Raw genomic sequence first — 20,663 nt, 5'->3', positions numbered from 1 at the left:
AATACCATGTCCTTCGTGCACTTGTGAAGAAAACTGTCAGTGAGAAGCTCTCTGTTCCTTTATGCAACAGTACCTACCTATTGCTCAAACACAGGGAGGTTTCTGGAACAAAAAGTTTTACAGAAAGCTTTTACTTAGTTTTGGACAATATATCATCAATGTCATCCAAGTTCATTAAAATGTACGTTTCATTAGCAATGTGGCAAATTAGATTATCTTTCATCTTAAAACTTAGTCTTATCAATTCTGTTTCACTCCAGGTCCAGTTTGTTCCCTGTGCTTATCCAGATTTGATTTCAAGAATTTATCCAAAAATATTAAGTACAGAAGTATTCTTTGGTGTCATGCACAGACCTTTTTTTTTCATTAATGCAAAATCACACATGCTTATAGTAGTGTTCAAGCATTATAGTACTAAAACATTCAATTAAGTTGTACCTGGTTCTACATAAGTTTGCAATCTCAAGGAAGGACGTAATTCCGTACAAAAATTAAAACAATTTCTTATTTTGTTAAGAAAAAAAAAAAAAACTCTAAGGTAATCAAGAAAGGAACAGAAAGAGAAGTTACAGTGCAGTGCCTTTCAAATGAGGGAGCCATACAGGTTTTAATAAATACTTTGTTTGTATGGGTTTGAGGTCAGAATCTCAAAACAAACTGACAACTTGGAAACGTGGTCCAGAGACTCTCCAGTTCCCCTCTCAATGTTATTATGGTAAGAAATATCCAGAGTAACAACACTGTAAATTCCTCATCAGCATTTAGAGACAGGGATGACTTATCATCCAGTATTCTCCTACAATATTCCTATCCAGAAACCATATTTAACATCTATGAAAGATTTTTCTATAAAGGCAAATGGAAAAAAAAAAACAATCTCCCAAATCTCTTTTCAGTCTCTGTGATTCAGACTGCCTAACACAAACATGGTGTATCTCTTGATCAAGAAAAGATTAAAAAAGAAAAAGAAAAAAAAAACTTTAAACAAGCTAACTCTTTGGATTAATTACAAGTCACTTTGTAGAGATTGGTTCTTCACAACTGCTGATAGAGGCTCTGGGACCTCAACTTTTACATTGATTTTGATATGTCTGTAGATAATCGATGCAGGACTGATTTCTTTGTTACAAGAAACAGCTCCTATCTTCCATTTATTCTGGTCCATTGTGAACATATTCTTGAAACAACCTCTACTACAATTCTGCTTCACTCAAGCACACTGTTTTTCTGTTTTTTGTTTTTTTTGTGTGTTTTTTTGTTGTTGTTGTTGTTCTGTTTTTTTTTTTTTGTTGTTGCTGTTGCTTTTTTCATTTAACTTTTACAGCATTATGTATCTTTTCCCCTACACTTCTTTTCCCTTGACTTTTTCAGCTTTTTAGGAGAATGCCCAATACGACCTCTATCGTCATTTCAGTTGTGGATAAGTCCTCATTGTTTTCCACTCAGACACAGAAATGCTTTCCGAAAAGAGTTTGCATTTGCAATCTCTTTCAGTCTACTTCAGTATTAAAATTTCCCTTACTCATTGTCTTCATGTGGTTTTTCTCCTATAGAAATGACTATTGCCAGGTCTCTGGAGAATGCAGTTGTGCCACAGCACCTTTTTCGGCTTGCGTCACTAGAACATCATAGTCTGGAACTGGTTTTCCATCTTGCGGTTCACCCATTTTATTTCCTCTGCCTTCTCTGATTTCTTAGCAAGGAGATTTTTTTCCCTTTCTTAACTGCAGGGCTTAAGGGATCACAATATTGCAGTTATTTGTGGCTTGGCTTTCTCCCTTTTTCTCTCTTTTCTTACAATGCTGTTCTCCCACCAGTTCAAACTTCTAAGGTAGTTAGTTCTCTCAGCTTAAGGAGACAAGAAAAAAAGAAAGAAGATCGTTTTCTTTCCACTACTCTCTGTTTCCATTTAAATGTATTAGAAGTGGAGTGCCACTGTTGCATCTGGCAGTTACAGAGATGCAACTATATATTAATCAACTTTGTAACCTACAAGTACAGAGAAAAAAGGGTCACAGCCCTTTTTGCATAAGTCCAGCTTGCCAGTGTGACCCCTCAAGGCTAACACTACAAAGCATTAAGCCTTTGTCAGTACCATTTATTCTACTCACTGAAGTGTATCTGCTGGGACTGAACTTGGACTTCTGTCAATTGCATCCTCTTTATAGGACATTCCCCATGTTAGAAAATAGCAGGGAAATATGTTTAAGCACTTATGTTCTTTAAAATATATTTATCATTATCTACCATTGTAATTACATATGGATTACACTTTTACATTTCAGTATCTCCACAAAAGTCCATTTAAAGACATTCTCCTCCAGTAACTAACAGAGGGGAAAACCCTATGTCATGGAACTCCCCAGCTATCCAGTTTTTAGTGTAACTTCATAAATTGGTAGAATATGCTCCATAATGATAACAGTGCGTTTCATGCATGCCAGTCCCTTAACTAAGAATTAATTTTAAAATGCACTGATACATATTTAATAAAACACTAACTATAATGTTTCTGAAGAGTCTAGTTTTGACTTGCTAAAACAAAGACATACTTAGTTTCACACAGCTGATGGAGCTAATACTGTCTAGAACTAACACAGCTTCAGATGTTTTGGCAGCATTTCTATATTATTAGGCATACTCATGGGAAAACAGTATTGGGTGAACATCCAGTCCATGGAAAGTAAATGCAAACACTAACTTCTGTTACACACTGCTGATGTCAAACAGGTTTTAATCTAATGATAAATAAATAATTGTGAAATTGCTTTTTTATGGCTTGAAAGTCTAAATATTGCCAACTTATTACTGTAAACTACCAAGAGTTCTTCTAGTATGCTGATATTATACTATTTCGTTACACAACACAATCTACTGTCCTGACACAGCTAGACTACTTCAGGGTGAAGGATAAACTCAGATTGCTATTCTACTTTAAATACTAAAAGTTGTGTATTTTACTGTGGATTATAATCTTGTTTTAAAAAGGCATATGTTCTCCAAGCTTAACTGAAGCATACAGTCCAGTTAGTTGCGTGATTAAGAATTTAAATTAAGGCCATTAGGAAGTCACTCCCAAAGTGGACTCTCAATCAGGCTTTATTCTTGGAAACACATCTACTCATATATACTCATTTATGGCAATAAACCTCTTTAAACATTTCTCTCTTGGATTCAGCAAGGTTTGGATCACATCCTTAAATATAATCAATTACAGAAATTAATGTCTAATTTTGAATGATAGAAAAATTAGTGCAACAGGGATATCAGTACAGATCTGACCAGTCAGCCAGTAAGAAAGGCTCTATTCTTTCATAGGGAGGAAAATCACACACGCTTCTCCTCAATGAATTGTGCAGCACTGCTGTCATTTCTTCCAGGAACAAAATGCAGAGGTTACGGTGACTGCTACATCACAAATAAATATGAAAATAAAATGGGTTAACTCAACACCAAATCTTCTAGTTTTTGGTTTGTACTCCTTGCACTCTTTAAAATATTTCACATCCATTTTCTCTATGAGGCACTAAATGTTGCCTAGTAAAGGGCCAGTATTTTTTTCAGTCTGTAGATTATTTCCTGACTTCAGATGAGCTGTGAATTATAATGAATTTAAGTTCAAAAGATAAGAACATTGCTATTCATTACGCATAGAACAATGCATGAAATGATGTTTTTCATATTACCATTTGTATTCCTTTTTTATAAATCAATTTGGCAAGGTTAGAGGAAGATATTCTCTCCTATATATTAATATAATACTATGATGCTAACATTTTTCAGAGGGAAAGGCTATGTGTTACACTGCATGTCATCTTTAAAAAAAAAAAAAAAAAAAGTAAAAACTATCAGATGCATAAAAACTGTGAAGTTTCAGAATCATTTATTTCTGTTGTTGGCATTGCTGTTTTTAAAAGGCAGGGCAAAACCAACATTTGTTGGTTTTTGTCAATACTTTGACTTTCCCATAATTCCAATGCATGCTGGTGCTAAAATAGAGGAATAAAATATTTTTCCACCTGTCTCAAAGGGTGGAATATCTTTTACCCCATAGCCTGGAGAAACTTACTGAGAGGGTTTTAAACTAAGATTAAGTGGGAAGGGGGACACTGCGGGGGATTAGGAACACTGAGGTAAAGCAAAGGGATGTTAAGGCACTGTCTGAGGGTGGCAAGGCTAAAGGAAGCATTCACGCTCCAGGGAGCACTGTGGGTTCAGGAGCACATCCAAACTGTTTGTATACCAACACACACAATATGAGGAACAAATGGGACAAATGAGAAGCTTTGGTCCTTTCCCAGAGTTACGATGTCAGTGGAATTAGTAAGACTTGGTGGAACGAGTCCCACAACTGGAGTGCTGGGATGCAGGGCTATCCGCTGTTCAGGAGGGATAGGCAGGGCAAGTGGGGTAGTCGTGTTGCACAGTACATAATGGAGAGATTAGACTGTACAGCCCTTGCCATGGGCTGTACCCATGAGCTGTACCAGAGAGCCTTTGGGTGAGGATTAGGGGGATGGATAGCAAAGCAGATGTCATTGGACATGTTTACTATCAATCACACACCCAGAATGATGGCACAGATGAGATATTCTATAGGCACTTAGGGGAATCTAGGGATCAATTGCCCTCGTCCTTATGGGAGATTTCACCTTCCCGGCCATAAACTGGGAATATCATACTGCCACAAGGGGAATACATGAAGAAAACAAAAAGAACCATGTCACAGATAGGAGCTGTTGAGAAAGCACTGGATCATTTCTAATTTAAGGTACAAGTGAAGGTTACGATTGTGAGATAAGGAGGGGGGAGTTATTGAAATGTTCTGAATGCCCATATTTTTTGAAGAAGTCTTTATTTTCTAGGCTGTGGAGTCCTGTGCAAGTATCTACAAAGTATGGTATTTAATTGTTTGGCCAACACACTAGCTTAGCCCAGGTGGTTAGGTTATAATGCATTACCTATTAAGGCCAAAAGAATGATGCTCATTAACAACTGTGAGCCTCATCTTAGGCCTTAGAGCCCTAAGGCTCCAGCTAACAGCTTAGAGTTTACAGCTTAGATTTCCATCTAGATGATTTTATGAACACAGGAATAACTTAAAGAGTCTGAGCAGTTCCAGTGAATTCAATGCAACTAGTCACTTAGACATTTGCTTAACCTGACTCATACAAGAACTAAGGACTGAAACTCCAAGCATATTAAGTATTGAAATAAAACCCTTCCTTTAAATAGTGTTTTTTAACAGTTTTCAAAATATTACTCTATCACACCTTTAAAAAGCTTTGTTGAACAAATATTAACTGACAAACTGACGAAGTTTATTCTAAGCATTTTCTATTTCTGCTCCTTTTTTCAGTGTAGACAAGGCGTGTTTACTCACAGTCCACTTGGTTAAAGCAAGCTGTTAACGCGTGCATTTGCTTAACAAGTATTAAATTATATATGTCTCTAGATACCACATCACCTACACCCTGTGGCTGCACATGTCATGAACAGGAATTTAGATTAAATTTTTTAGCCTCCAGGTGCACTTTTTTGTTGTTGTTGTTGTTTGTTTGTTTTTCTGTAATAATAAAGTATTACTTAGATATATCCAGTGTCCAATTTGTTAATGCCATGAGAAGAAAATTATATAGCACATTTTGCAGAGCCCTGTCAAAAAAAAAAATTAGAACAGTTTTTCTACAAACACTAGATTAATAAGCTTTAAAGTATTCAAAACAGAGATTTTCTTATCGATATCGATATTCGCTGTTAAAAAAAAAAAAAAAAGAGCAGTCACTTTACAGGAGCTGATATTATTTCAGACATTACTTTTTATCTTCCTCAAGTTTAGAATGCTCCTATCACCTTTTAAGAGATAAATCACACAAAACTGCTAATTAAGATAATACCAATGCCCAGCAGCTCATAATTAATAAGTGTATCCATATTCTCATTTTGATTAAATGCACATATATAGGTATGTACATAAATTACAAAGCAACAGAATATCCACTGAAATTTGTGTTAAAATCACTTATAAAGTAACACCGTAGATGAAAAATAAATAAATAAATAAATAAATGCAATAGAAGCAGAATGGTTGCAGTACCAACAATAAATATCAGAACCAGTTATCACTTTCACAAAACAAAACTATGCTCCTGATTAGACAGCAGTTCCTATGGATTTTCTCCTGGTAATTTTAAGAGCAGTAAAACCTGTCTGTTAACAAAAAGTTGGTCCTGTCCAACTAAAAGACTGCCACAGTAATTAAGAAACTTTCACAGGATCACAGAATCACAGAATCGTCTAGGTTGAAAGAGACCTCCAAGATCACTGAGTCCAACTTCTGACCTAACAATAACAAGTCCTCCACTAAACCATGCCACTAAGTTCAACATCTAAATGTCTCTTAAAGACCTCCAGGGATGGTGACTCAACCACTTCCCTGGGCAGCCCATTCCAATGCCTAACAATCCTTTCAGTAAAGAAGTTCTTCCTAATATCCAACCTAAACCTCCCCTGGCATGACTTTAGCCCATTCCCCCTCATCCTGTCACCAGGCACGTGGGAGAATAGACCAGCCCCCACCTCGCTACAGCCTCCTTTAAGGTATCTGTAGAGTGCTATAAGGTCGCCCCTGAGCGTCCTCTTCTCCAGGCTGAACAATCCCAGCTCCCTCAGTCGCTTCTTGTAAGACCCCTGTTCTTCAGACCCCTCACCAGCTTTGTTGCCCTTCTCTGGACTCTCGAGCACCTCAACGTCCTTCTTGTAGCAAGAGGCCCAAAACTGAACACAGTACTGGAGGTGTGGCCTCACCAGAGACGAGTACAGGCAACGATCACTTCCCTAGACCTGCTGGCCACACTCTTTCTTATGCAAGCCAGGATGCTCTTGGCCTTCTTGGCCACCTGACCACACTGCTGGCTCATATTCAGCCGACTATCAACCAATACTCCCAGGTCCTTCTCTGCCAGGCAGCTTTCCAGCCACTCATCTCCCAGCCTGTAGCTCTGCTTGAGGTTGTTGCGCCCCAGGTGCAGGATCTGGCACTTGGCCCTGTTGAACTTCATACAGTTGGACTCAGCCCATTGGTCCAGCCTATCCAGATCCTCCTGCAGAGCCTTCCTACCTTTGAGCAGATCGACACACACACCTAAGTTGGTGTCATCTGCAAACTTACTGAGGGTGCACCCAACCCCCTTTTCCAGATCATCGATAAAGATATTAAAGAGAACTGGCCCTAGTACTGAGCCCTGGGGGACTCCACTAGTGACCGGCCTCCAACTGGACTTGACTCCATTCACCACGACTCTTTGGGCCCGGCTATCCAGCCAGTTTTTAACCCAAAGAAGAGTTCGCCAGTACAAGCCACGAGCAGCCAGTTTCTTGAGGAGAATGTTGTGGGAAATGGTATCAAAAGCCTTACTGAAGTCAAGGTAGACCACATCCACAGCCTTTCCCTCATCCACCAAGCGTGTCACTTTGTCATAGAAGGAGATCAGGTTCGCCAAGCAAGACCTGCCTTTCATAAACCCATGCTGACTGGGCCTGATCGCCTGCTTGCCCTGTAAGTGCCGTGTGATGACACTCAAGATAATCTGCTCCATGAGCTTCCCTGGCACTGAGGTCAAACTGACAGGCCTATAGTTCCCCGGGTCTACCCTCCGGCCCTTCTTGTAGATGGGCGTCACATTTGCTAGCTGCCAGTCAACTGGGACCTCCCCTGATAGCCAGGGCTGCCGATAAATGGTGGAAAGCAGCTTGGCCAGCTCCTCCGCCAGTTCTGTCAGTACTCTCGGGTGGATCCCCTCCAGCCCCATCGACTTGCATACATCCAAGTGCTGTAGCAGGTCACCAACCATTTCCTCGTGGATAGTGAGGGCCACATTCTGCTCCCCATCCCCTTCCACCAGCTCAGAGTACTGGGTATCCAGAGAACAACTGGTTTTGCCGCTAAAGACTGAGGCAAAGAAGGCATTAAGCACCTCAGCCTTTTCCTCATCTTTTGTAACTAAGTTTACCCCTGCATCCAGTACAGGATGGAGATTCTCCTTAGTCCTCCTTTTTGTATTGATGTATTTGTAAAAACATTTTTTATTGTCTTTAGTGGCAGTAGCCAGATTGAGCTCCAGATGAGCTTTGGCCTTTCTAATTTCGTCCCTGCACAGACTCGCAACATCCTTATAGTCCTCCTGAGTAGCCCACCCTCTTTTCCAAAGATTATAAACCCTCCTTTTTCTCCTAAGCTCGAGCCACAACTCTCTGCTCAGCCAGGCCGGTCTAGTTCCACGTCGGCTCGTCTTTGGGCACGTGGGGACAGACCGCTCTTGAGCCGTTAAGATTTCCTTCTTGAGGAGTGCCCAGCCTTCCTGGACTCCTCTGCCCTTCAGAACCACCTCCCAAGGGACTCTGCCAACCAGTGTCCTGAACAGTTCAATGTCAGCCCTCCGGAAGTCCAATACAGCGGTTTTACTGGTCCTCTTCCTGACTTTGCCAAGAATAGAGAACTCTACCATTTCATGATCACAGTGATAAATGAATGCTGTTCACACTGATAAATGAATGAATTTGTAGTCCCTTGAGAAGAGGAACTGATTTATCCCATTTCTTCCAGATCTGTGTTTTATTTTAGTACAAGTTTTACAGAGATCCACCCTATTATTCCATAGGATAATAATCAGGTATATCTAATAAGAGACTTCTAATCACTGTTAAAGCCACCAACAAACTTGCAGAAATTTGACTGCACATGTGTATGAACAAAGTATTCCTTCAGCTAGCTAGGATTCTGCAGTAACACTAACTGGAACTGGATATTGTAACATGTTAATATAAAAGTGGCCATAATTACAATGGCCTGTTATGGCTTGTCCTGAAAATTCTGACCAAAAACTCTAACAGAAAATGTTCTGAAAAGTTACAAAAATAATTTTTTTAAGCTCCATACATTTTCTTACCTAGTTAATATTTGGCACTATTAATTTTTTAAAATTCCATCTAATCTTCCTTCCATGTGGTAAGCTGTGTTCACATACAACACCGTAAGACTTACTTTTTAGTCAGCTCAATACCTCTGTAAACTCTGATGACATGAATTTTTGCTACAGAAAGTATCTCAATTCCTGGAGCTGTAAAAAAAACACTTTCCAGTAATATCTCAACTCTTGCCTGTTTTCAAATACTCTAAAGAAAAATTCAGATGGCTCTTTTTTAATTAGACTTTTCAACGATTTTATGTAGAATACATTTCATAAAGACTGAATTTTTCCTCTGTTTAAGTCAGAGGAGGTCTTCTGCTGACTTCACTGGAACATAAAATTGGATTCTTAAAAATAAGACTAGATATTTGCCAGAAAAAAAAAAAAAAAAAAAAAAAAAAAAAATTGCTTGCCTAACTCATAATCTGTCTGAAATAATTATCTGATTTTAAATGATCTTGCTTGTCCAGAATTTATTCCAAAAGAGCAACAGTGCTATTATAAACCTCTGGGAAAATTGATGCCTCAATAAAGAGCTCCACTATTGATCATCTGTGAGAGTCTATGTATGTAGGTTGCTAAACCCCTTGATTTCAGTAGCATTTCACAACAGCAAACAACCTGGTCTGTGTGCTTCCTAATGCAAAACTGTAAATTTCTTATACTTACTTTGGGAATCCATGTCCTATTACACTGGTCATGGTAATCAACACAGTTATACTCTAAGTTATACTCTAGCAAAACATGTTTGCAGAAACAGAACATAGTTTAAGAAAATATTCATTCTTCTATTTGTGTAGTAAGTGGGTTTAGCTTGAATGATGGGTCCTTTCAATGCACAGTACTATAAATATCTTAGTAACACAGAGGAGTAGTCCAGCTCACTAGAAGAAAGACAGTTCTTCTATGCATGTAGTTCTTTCTGGAGAAAAAAGTCTTTTTTTGTTTTTTGTTTGTTTTTTTTTGTTTGTTTGTTTGTTTGTTTCTGGAGTTTTTACTCCCAACAAAAACAAGTTTTTACTCCCGAAAAAATGGAGAGCATATGCACAGACCAAAGCAGCATGTTTTAATATTGATTTTAGATTTTTTTTCCTATATTTATTTCTACTACTGACAACTAACATTATAATGTTACTTTTAGAATAGCCATAGCCCTAGCTAGCACACAACAAGCACGGAAGTTGCATTTACTTCTCAAAATAGAACCTAATTTTAAATGAATCAAAAGCAGCAAACACCAATCTGATCCTAGTAAAGAGAATAAGTGTATCTATGAGGCCTCCTCCACACTCTAATGTAGGTGGATGCTGGAGCTACGTGGGTGTATGTACTGATGAGCTTTATACCTCATTATTTTTCTTTTAATCTTTTTATTAATTTAATTAAACAACTCCACATGTTTTGGCATGTGTTCAAAATACTTACACTTCCTTCAATTAAAAGTACAGTAACCCAGACCTATTTACATAGATAATCTGTATACCAGAGTTGACCCACTTAAATGGCATCAGCTCACTAATTTTCCTTGTTTCGGTACAACTTGAACCAAGCAGGAATGACACTGGAAAGATAAAACCTGACTACTGAATCCAAAAGGATACTCATTATGTATGTACTTAAGTGTGAGTGATGCCTACTTAAGGAATAAGCTGAGAAGCTAAATTCCTCTACAGGCTTGTTATTTGCAATGCAGAAGAAAATCACTATAGAGCTCAAGAGAAGCCTAGCTACCTTCTGGGAGAATGACCCTTTGCATAAAGCATGTGACAGCAAGCCTCTGTCATCTTTCTCTCATTTATTTTCAATCAGTATAAGCATATATTGCTACTAAATATTCAATGTAGCAATCTATCTAGCCTCCACCTTAACAAGGAAAAGATATGAGCCTGACAGTAATGTCAGTTAAAATTAAATGACTTGTGGGCCAAAAAAAAAAAATGGGGCTGACACCATCCCCTCAGCAACTTTTAAAAACTACTGCACTGCAGCACTAGTACCTGGAAAGGTAAGCCTTAAAAAACATAAAATCATCCACATATCAATAACATGCAATGAACTCCCCTCATTCCTGCCTTTCTGCTTTCACCAGTAGTGCCACTTAATTTCTACACGCAGAAGACTGTAACACCACTGAAGTATTTCAAAAATTGCCCTTCTTGGTTCTCCACAAACCTGAGCAACACCTGCAGGGGCTGCTTCTCCCTTGCCCATTTTGGCAAGTCCATCTTCAGATATGTTCTCTACCCTGCTTTCTCAATATACCCAGTTACCACTGTATTTAGTACATAATCTGAATTAATCTGTTGCCCAGATTTGTCCCAGATTTGTTGGTCTCCATATCATGGCGAGTACTCTGGCAACAAAGTAGATGTTATCACAGATACCAATGAGCAGACAGAGATTTTTTTTCCCTAAAGTAGTAAGATTATTTTTCCTGTGTGAAAATAAGGCTTTTTTTTTTCTTTTTTTTCTTTTTTTTTTTTTTACTGAACTATTGGCTCATCCTCAGCTCCAGACCTTGTCCTTCCACTTTCTGAGCAGATGGCTCCATTTGTTTAAGAGAGAAATTCTGCTTCACATTTCCAAATTGGTCTTTCAAATATGAACATTTGGCTTGATTAGAATAAACAAAAGAAAAATCATCCAATCAGTCTGATGACACATGAGCATACTAGTGCAGTAGGAAAAGAATAACTTCAAGAGATAAAACGATGTATTTGCATGAACTGTAATTGTCAAAAACCTGAAGAAGGAAGGGTGTTTTCATTTGGTATCATCATAGAACCCATGGCAAAAGGCATGGAGATGAAAAAGTACTTGCTTAAACACAAGTGGTTTTTAAAACATTATCTTTTAGTACTTTTGTAACAATATGTGTTTTGTATTTACTTTTGCTCATACACTTTGCATTTGAACTTAATATTACATTACGTAACTTAATATTGATATTATAATATTGATATTATATTAATATAATGATTGATCATTGTTGTTATAAAATTATTGCTGATATAATAATTAATACTGTATTAATGCTAATGCAATGTATTATGAGCTAAATATTAATATGTATCCTCACGTAATATTTGCAGTAGGATCTACACTGGAATAGGTAGACTAAAAAATAATACCAGCTGAATGGATTTTGCCCAAATAGGATGAATTACATGTTGTTTTATTATATACAGCAGCATAAATCCTCTTCCAGATATACGCAGTATTTGACAGGATGGTCTTCCAGTGAAGTCCCCTCTGACTGGAAGAGGGAAAACATAAAACCTATTTTTAAAAAATAGAAAAAAGGCAGGGAACTACAGGCAGGCAGTCTCACCTCTGAGTGCATGAAACAGACTAAAGCACATGGAAAATGAGGAGGTGATTGATGACAGCCAGTATGTCATGCCTGACAAATTTGATGGCCTTCTACGATGGAGTTACAGCTTTGGTGGATAAGGGAAGAACAACAGATGTCACCTACCTGGACTTGTGCAAAGTGTTTGATACTGTTCCACATGACATTCTTGTCACTAAATTGCAGAGTCATGAATTTGACGGATGGACTACCCAGTGGGTAAGAAATTGGCTAGGTGGTGACACTCAAAGATTTGTCGCCAATGGCTCAACATCCATGCGGAAACCATTGATGAGTGACATTCCTCTGGGGTCACTGTTGGGACCAGTGATATTTAACAACTTTGACAGTTACATGGACAGTGGGATTGCACCCTCAGCAAGCTTGCAGATGACACCAAGTTGTGTGGTGCAGTCAACATGCTGGAAGAAAGGGATGCCATCCAGAGGAACCTTGACAGGCTTGAGAGGTGGGCTCAAGTGAGCCAAGATCACTTGGTGCATGAAGTTCAACAAGGCCAAGTGCAAGGTCCTGCATCTGAAGGTGGGGGAGGAGATTCTCCCCTCTACTCTGGTTTCATGAGACCCCACCTGGAGTACTGCATTCAGCTCTGGGGCCCCAGCATAAGAAAGATGTGGACCTGTAGGAGCAAGTCCAGAGGCGGACCACAAGGATGATCAGAGGGCTGGAGCACCTCTCCTATGAAGGTAGAGTTGTGGGATTTTTTTTCACCTAGGGAAGAAAAGGCTCCAGGGAGACCTTACAGTGGCCTTCCAGTAAAAGGGAAAGGGCCTACAAGGGACCCTTGGGGACTACAAGACAGCAGTAGGGGGACTTTTTACAAGGGCCTGTAGCAATAGGACAAACAGCAATGGTTTAAAATTAAAAGAAGTTAGTTTTAGATTAAGATAGATATTAGGAAAAAATTCTCTGCTCTGAGGGTGATGAGGCACTGGAACAGATTGCCCAGAGAAGTTGTGGTTGTCCTGTCCCTGGAAGTGTTCGAGCCCAGGCTGGATGGGGCATTGGGCAGCCTGGTCTAGTGGGAGGCGTCCCTGCCCACGGTGAGGGTTTGGAACTAGATGATCTTTAACCCAAACCATTCTATGAGCTAACTTCAGTTCCAGAAGCAGTATAAGTGCACTAACACAGGGCTCTTTGAGGCAACATTCTAATTCACAACAAGGTGCTTATCATTGGCAGTGCTCCACTAATGACATCTTAGCTATCATCCTTCAATGCAGCTCTAAGTACCCTTGCACAGCACTGTTTTGTGCCATACAGATAATTACAAGGGGCTGAAACACAGAGGGGCAGGTTTTGAGACAAGAATCTGTCAAGCCTAGCTGCTGAACACTACTTACAGCAGACTCCATAAGTCAGAGTCATCTCTTGAAAAATAAGTGTTGAGTACCTTGGGTCACGTCTGCAACTGTAAGCTGGCACAAAGACATTGAAATCTTTGAGCTATGCAAAACACTAGTGGCTGGGATGTGGTCAGAAAATTAAATCCTGTGCTGAGCAGTTACTTCTGAATGTGTTTACTTGTGCATTATGAACCAGACTCTCCTTTCTTAATTATAGTAACCACCTGTTTACCTGCCAAGCTGCATTGTATAAGTATGTTCCTTAGGCACTAGTCTCCCTTTTCAGAAAACATTGTCCTAAGGGTGAGAAATGAATACAGACAGTCAGAATTCACAGATGTTCAGACTTGTGAAAAGTAGGAAAATTTTATCTTTGAAAAGGGATCTGTGCATATTTCGTAGGAGCTGATAGGTGATAAAAATCAGTTCTATGGTTAACATGAGTAGCAAAATACATTTAGAAAAGGGAGTGGAGACCTATGCACAGAAAGCCAAGACAATGAATATGCCAGGTAAAATAATTCACTGATTCTCAGACAGACACATCACCTGACTATGCGAGAAGCAAAACAGACAGCTAGTGTTACTACAAATTGGTTTATATAAACTGCATATTATAATGCAAAGAATGCCTAACCTACATTCCCGTGCTATAACAGGAATACTTGGGATGTAATATGGTTCTTACATTTACACTTACCCAAGTGGTGTTAGCAGAGATGTGTGCACATCAGTCACAGTTGGTACATAGGAAATCAGCAGCTACTTATTAAAGTTTATGGATATACCACAAGCCCATGAGATAAATGGCTGAATCACAGTATAGACTGTCCAAAACCAACTACATAGCTTGAGACAGGGAGAGAGAGAGAGAGAAAGAGAGATTATATTTTCCTAATGGAAGTACTTATGATACCGTATGCGGTTCAGACTGCATTTACAGGTCTGATTACAGCTTATATACAGAAAGCAGATTCTTTTTTAAATAGCTGGCTTAGAAATTGATAGAACAATAACTGCAGTGGGAAACTACACAGGGCCAGCTGGTCATCTGACATTAATATAGTTTTCTACAGATACATTACATTGTATGTTCAGCACTATGCTACCATAGTTATGTGGTTATTACCATCGGAACTATTTAATTCAAGTTGGACATGTTGATGTAAATTGTTGCAATACCTAAAACTTCAACACAGACACCCCCCTTATCCTCCCAATCTCACAAGAAAGCTTCAAAATCAATTGGTGTAACTTTACAGCCTGGGCTAAATAATCTCTGGCAATCTTAAAATCATTGTCAAGATCTGAAGGGCAAGAAGATACTAAATCTATAAGAAAATACTTATACCAATCATCTGAAGAAGCTGTAATAAAAGCTTAGCAGCTGATAAAACACTGCGTAGCATGGACAATCTGAAAGACAAAAGAACAATGAACTGGGAGGTAAAAGGTGGGACACCCAATCTGCCATACTAAAATGAGTCACCTGTGAAAAGTAATGAGCTATGCAACAGCAAAATCTGAAGATTACACAACGTTGTGGATAATCAAGATTAAATGCACCGAGAAGTATCAGAGGATCTTTATAAAGATAGGCAAATGGAGAGCAACAAATGAAATTCAGGATGGTGCTATTCAAAGCAAAGATGGCATAAACTGCACATTGGTTTTCAGTTAACTGTCATTCACTGGTGAATTCTGTGCACACTCGCAGCCTTTCTGGGCCAACTGCATCCTGGGCTGCACCAAAAGCAGTGTGGCCAGCAGGTGGAGGGAGGGGATGGTGCCCCTCTGCTCTGTCCCTGTGAGGCCCCACCTGGAGTGCTGCGTCCTGGTCTGGGGCCCCCAGCACAAAAAGGACGTGGGGCTGTTAGAGCGGGTCCAGAGGAGGGGCACAAAGATGATCAGAGGGCTGGAGCACCTCTTCTGTGAAGGAAAGCTGAGGGAGCTGGCAATGTTCAGCCTGAAGAAAAGAAGGCTCCAGGGAGACCTCATTACAAATTTTCAGTACTTTAGCGGGTAGGATGGAGAACAACTTTTTCTTCAATCAGGTAATATAGGACAAGGGGGAATGGTTTTAAACTGAAAGAGGGTAAATTTAGATTAGATATTAGGAAGAAATTACTTGGAGGGTGGTGAACCTCTGGCACAGGCTTCCCAGAGAACTGTGTATGCCCCATCCCTGGAAGTGCTCAAGGCCAGGCTGGATGGGGCCTTGGGCAACTTGGTCTGGTGGGAGGTGTCCCTGCCCATGGCAGAGGAGGTGGAATTAGATGATCTTTAAGGTCCCTTTCAACTCAAAACCATTCTGTGATTCCATGTTTCTATGATCGTTTAGTTAAGAATCCTTTCAATGTGTAATAGTATCTCGAAAGTCAAGGAAAAGCAAGGACGCTTGAAGAAATATTATAAAATTATTGCAAAAAACAGTACTGTACTCTCCATTGCAAGGCATTATTCATTTCTGTTTACCCTAAAACAGCTACAGTAGAAAGAAACGAAGCTCAGCAAAGCCTCATTTTTTAGTTTCATACATACTATGTGATCCAAGTGACAGCTTTCAGCAGGGATTCGTAACTCACCTGCAGAACTTAGATCACCTTTGAACTTGGATGAACTGCTAAATAATGCACACAGTGGTCTATTGCCCTGGATCACAGTAGCCTTCTTTCTTTGCTTCTTTGGTTTAAACTTTTCCCATGGGCTCCACTTCTCTGTCACCACTTTACAAATGCTGCCTCTTTTCTGTGCCATTTCTCCCTTGTCAAAATATAACGTACTCTAGAGACAACATAGCATTCATACTGTCAGACTGCACAGTTGAATTATGGAACCATTCTAGATTTGTCTGGTTCTAATAAATACAACAAATTTCCAAGGGTTCTGCAAATTCTGAAAATTGCTTAAAATTATGAATCCAAAAACACATCACAATGTGATTCCCATCGTTTCAATCTATATCACATAAAAACAGCTTTCTGTACCACAATTTGCCCATTTCTCTTCAAATACAAACTTAATTATGTGGGATCTGTAAAGTAATTGATTTATTTTTCCCATATTTCCTGCACAGTACTACACAAAACTTTTTACTAGTATACTGTACTATACTATACTATACTACATTCCTATACAAAAATAGAGCAGACAGTATAGTATTGTTTTTTTCTTAATGAAAAGAATATGAAAAAAACTTTAAGCAGATAATTTACATGAGTGAATATGAAAAAAACTTTAAGCAGATAATTTACTTGAGTGAAGGTATGCCTAAGATTTTTCTTCTCTATTATCATCCCCTCCCAAACAAAGAAAGCGATCTTCCCAGTGGGAAAATAAAGCCATCCTCTTCCTTTTTCATAACTTCATCCGTGAAAGCTGTTAAAAAAAGTTATCAAGGGCTTCTCACAGGCTTTTTTACACTTTGTAGAATGATACTGCAGTAACATTTCAACAATGAAAACAGCGGCTGGGATGTTTAATAAAGTCATGAAATAAAAGCCCAAATAAAAGTAAAAAAAGCCAGACTTGCTGAGGCTACTCATGCCACCTCTACTTACTTAGCACAATCTTTATTTCTGACTAGCAAAGCCCCAGGTGACAAAGAGGCAAAGATGTCAGTTGATAGGTATCTGAGAACATCTATACTGGAGGCTTCACTGGAACAACCAGCTGAAGATTTGGGGCTTTTTGACACTAGTAATGGTTTTGCTTTCTGACGCTTGCAACTGCCTCTGAAATGAGCTATGCGTGTCTTCCCGCTTTGTCAGACTACTGACAGAGTCACTTTCAAAATGCCCCTAAAGGATCAGAATAGTAAATGTGTGATCCACAAAGCATTGTCATAAGCCAAAGTTTGCTAAGATAAAAAATAAAGGAGCAGAAATAAGCAGTTGTTTTTTTTTTTACTGAAAAAATAAGCTGATCAATATAAGATCAAGCTATTTGTTTCTTTTTAAATATAACTGAAAGAAAACTGGAACAAAGTCTGAGTAGTAAGCAAGAAAAAACTGCAGGTGCTTCAAAGTTATTTAGGGTGGTCAAGTCCAGACAGGACTGTGAGAAGTTTACAAGACAAACCTAAGCAATCACCAAAATGGCAAATGAAACTTGATGTTAGTACATAAAAAATAACTCACATTGGACAGAAGAAAAAGGAAGAGTATACTTTCATCATCCTAAATTAACTGTGTGAACCTGGGAAAAGAGTCTGGTATCACTGCAGAAAACTCATTAAAGACCTCAGCCCAGTGCTGAGCTGTGGTAAAAAAAGCAGACACGATGTTTTGAAGGATAAGAAATAGAACGGTGAATAATACAGAAAGTATTGTAATGCCATGATATAAATCAGTGGTGGAGTCTCAACTGGAATGTTGTATATGCTTCTGATTACCTAGTCTCTAAAAGGATACTGTGGAACAGGGCAGGATTCAGAGAAAAGTAATGCAAGTGATCAAAGGGCTGGAAACCTCATATGCAATAATCAGAAAGGATTAAAAAAAATTACTTAGCTCCTGAAAGGAACAGAGTGTCAACGACCAGCTTGCACTACAATGAATTATGGAGAAAGCAAATAAATGTTTTCCTTCTCTCTGCCTCATGACACAAGAATGAGGTCTTAAACTAACATGAAAATATAACAAATTTAAAACTGATGGAAGGAGATACTTCACATCTAACACATTAAAACACAAATGCCATTGGAGCCAAGTACTTCTACTCATTCATTTTCTTCTTTAATATTATAAAGTAATTATAAAAAAAAATAATATCTACAGAGTGCTAAGAAAATTTGGAAGGAACAGAAAACCAATTAGGAATATGAAGTAAGCCAAACCTATGAGGCAGACCACCCTCTGCTTTACAAGCAACCTCTCGCATTTCCTCAGCTACCTGACAACAGCAAGTATTGGTTGCAGATTCCTGATCCAAACCAACCACAAAACTGGTCTTACTCCAGACCCTTCCCCACGTCTTTGAGAGGGAAAGGAAGGAATGACGTGTGTTGTACATCACTGCAGGACTCCTGGAAAACCCAGCAAAGGAGACTGCTAAGAAAATCCTGGTGAATGGCAGTTAACTGAGAAGCCTTTAGGAAATGGACCACCACCGCTGCCAAGAAACGGTGAAAAGATTATCAAAATCTGCTCATCACAGCTGAATATAATAAAAATAGAAATGCTAAACCATGCTTCCTTGCTGACCATGGAAGGATGGAGGATGTCCTGAACACAAATATTAAATCTAGACAAACAGGAAAGGAAAGTAGCTTTACCAAGACAGTGGTGTGAATATGCAGTAGGCAGAGGTTAAGCCTAGGTAAGGAACCTCATTCTAGGCCTCTCATAGCATTAAACTATTTAAAGGTGAAAAAGTAATAAATTATATTTTGTTTAAAATGGAGTAACTCTGCATCACAGCAAACGTGTGCTGGCACGAGCATCAGAAAAGAAAGAAATACAAGATTTAAAGCTGAGTTAAATACGTTTTAAGTAGGTGGGAAACCAGGAATTCAGTCCAGAATGCTACTCTGAGTGACTGCAGTTAGGGACTCCATGAAGGCACTCAGAAAACTAACATATTTCAATGCATACACCTGAGAGATTAAAAGAGTTTTATGCACAACCTTTATTCTGATGCCTTTATTCTCTAAATGTCAGAATGAAACAGATATAACTCTCATTTTGCACAGTGAGTAATCTGGGACTTAAATTCAAGCAGAGCTCTCCAAGACGTGAACAGGAATTTCACTTAGATCCCACACATTTTTACTACAAACTGTAATGGTGTACGCGGCTTTGCAAATGTCCTCTTGACAAAGCTAAGATTCTTTGGGTGTATATGAATGTGTTCCTTGTTTGCTTATATATTTCTATATGTATATGCATATATTTAGGGAAAGTAAATGGGGTTTTTGGTGGTAACCAAACTATTTGACTTTTGGCAATATTTTTTTCCTTTACACCAGAGGAAAATGACATAAAATACAACTAGCTGTAATCATTTTTTATCTCTGTTATTACAAGAGTCCCAAATGGATAGATATTTCTATCTCATACAGAATTATTATTATTTTTTGTTCAGATGCAGCTGGCAGTTCACACAAAGCGAAGTGCGTGTGACATTCAGGTGATGTCAGGACCAGCACATGGCAGCAACATAAAAGCCAAATATGGCCAAGGAGGCAGGCTGCCGCCTTCTGCTGCGCAAAGGTTTATGACAAAATCATGCTGCGGGATTTGCATGACTAAAATTAGGCAAAAAAATATTCTCCATGAAAGAAGGCAAGGCAGTCTATAACCAGTAGCCAGAGGCAGTTCAGACGTGTCAATTCAGCTGAGGAAAGAATGTGCCAGTCTCACTGTTGGAATAGTTTCCACACTTAATATACAGAGCGAGTCATTAAAAATGAGGGGGAGTAACATGAAAGGGTGAGGCATATGGCACACAGTGTGCTACCACAGCATACTATATATTCCAGATAATAGCGTGCATTGGAAAATCCATTTACACTTTCACTGCTGACAAGCACAGCTACTACCAATTAACCTCTCTCTCCACCTCAACTTCAGCTTCTGTTTCAGGGTAAATTCCTGGCCCTAATGAGTCAATGGGAAAGTTGCCAAAAAAGTCAGTAGGAACAATATTTAGGTGTTCAGGATTCTGCAAGTGTTTATATTCTCCTAATTCACTTAGGTATACTTATTACGTATCTCGATACATACTACTTGTTTCACCACTGCACATTACTGTCCACAGTTTTTCTGACTAGTTTGCTATAATAAAGTCTGGAAAACCTTCCACCACCCAGATTACTGTCAGATTCAGAAAAGCTGGGCAGGTGTTTAAGAGGCAGAGCTCCTGTCTAGGAGAACACCTCATCTCTAGCTCCAACCCTGCTGTGAGATTTCTGTAAGCAGACACCCCATAAAACGAACAAAGTGGGGCAAAGCCAGCACAGCTCCTAGAGGCCTG

At 39.0% G+C, this 20,663-nt stretch overlaps 1 long non-coding RNA gene across 1 annotated transcript in view; it reads right to left on the bottom strand.

Annotated features, from left to right (window-relative positions):
* LOC310890036 overlaps positions 1–20,663 on the bottom strand; it is an 89,357-nt gene that overhangs the window by 54,451 nt on the left and 14,243 nt on the right. The gene's annotated exons all lie outside the window — the stretch shown is intronic.

Source organism: Anser anser (genome assembly GCF_964211835.1).
Source record: "Anser anser genome assembly, chromosome: Z".
Classification (NCBI taxonomy): domain Eukaryota; kingdom Metazoa; phylum Chordata; class Aves; order Anseriformes; family Anatidae; genus Anser; species Anser anser.
This window is presented reverse-complemented; position numbering and strand designations above follow the sequence as displayed.